Genomic DNA, 369 nt, shown 5'->3' with positions numbered 1-369 from the left:
AAGTCTGGCATTTGCACTTTTTTTTATGGGACTTTGGAAAAAAAGGTTGAGTGAAATGAATCTAGATACTCCAATGTTGTATAGAAAACAAGCTTCTAGAAGAAAATTAATTGAAGGTAATGGTATAACCTGATGGCATCAGGATCATAAAAGGCAGCTTGAAGATAGAAAAAGAAAATTGGTGTATGTAATAAGTTTAGACGTATTCACACTATACACAGACAAATTTTAATTATTTTGATCAAATATTAAGCTGTACTGAAAATATTAAATGATGTCATGACATAGAGCATTTACACCCATATAAGGGAACGACAATCTGATGTAGTATTTGCCTATTAAGTTTCATTTGTTTAACTGGAATTTTTT

Source organism: Penaeus monodon, chromosome 23 (assembly GCF_015228065.2).
Source record: "Penaeus monodon isolate SGIC_2016 chromosome 23, NSTDA_Pmon_1, whole genome shotgun sequence".
Classification (NCBI taxonomy): domain Eukaryota; kingdom Metazoa; phylum Arthropoda; class Malacostraca; order Decapoda; family Penaeidae; genus Penaeus; species Penaeus monodon.
This window is presented reverse-complemented; position numbering follows the sequence as displayed.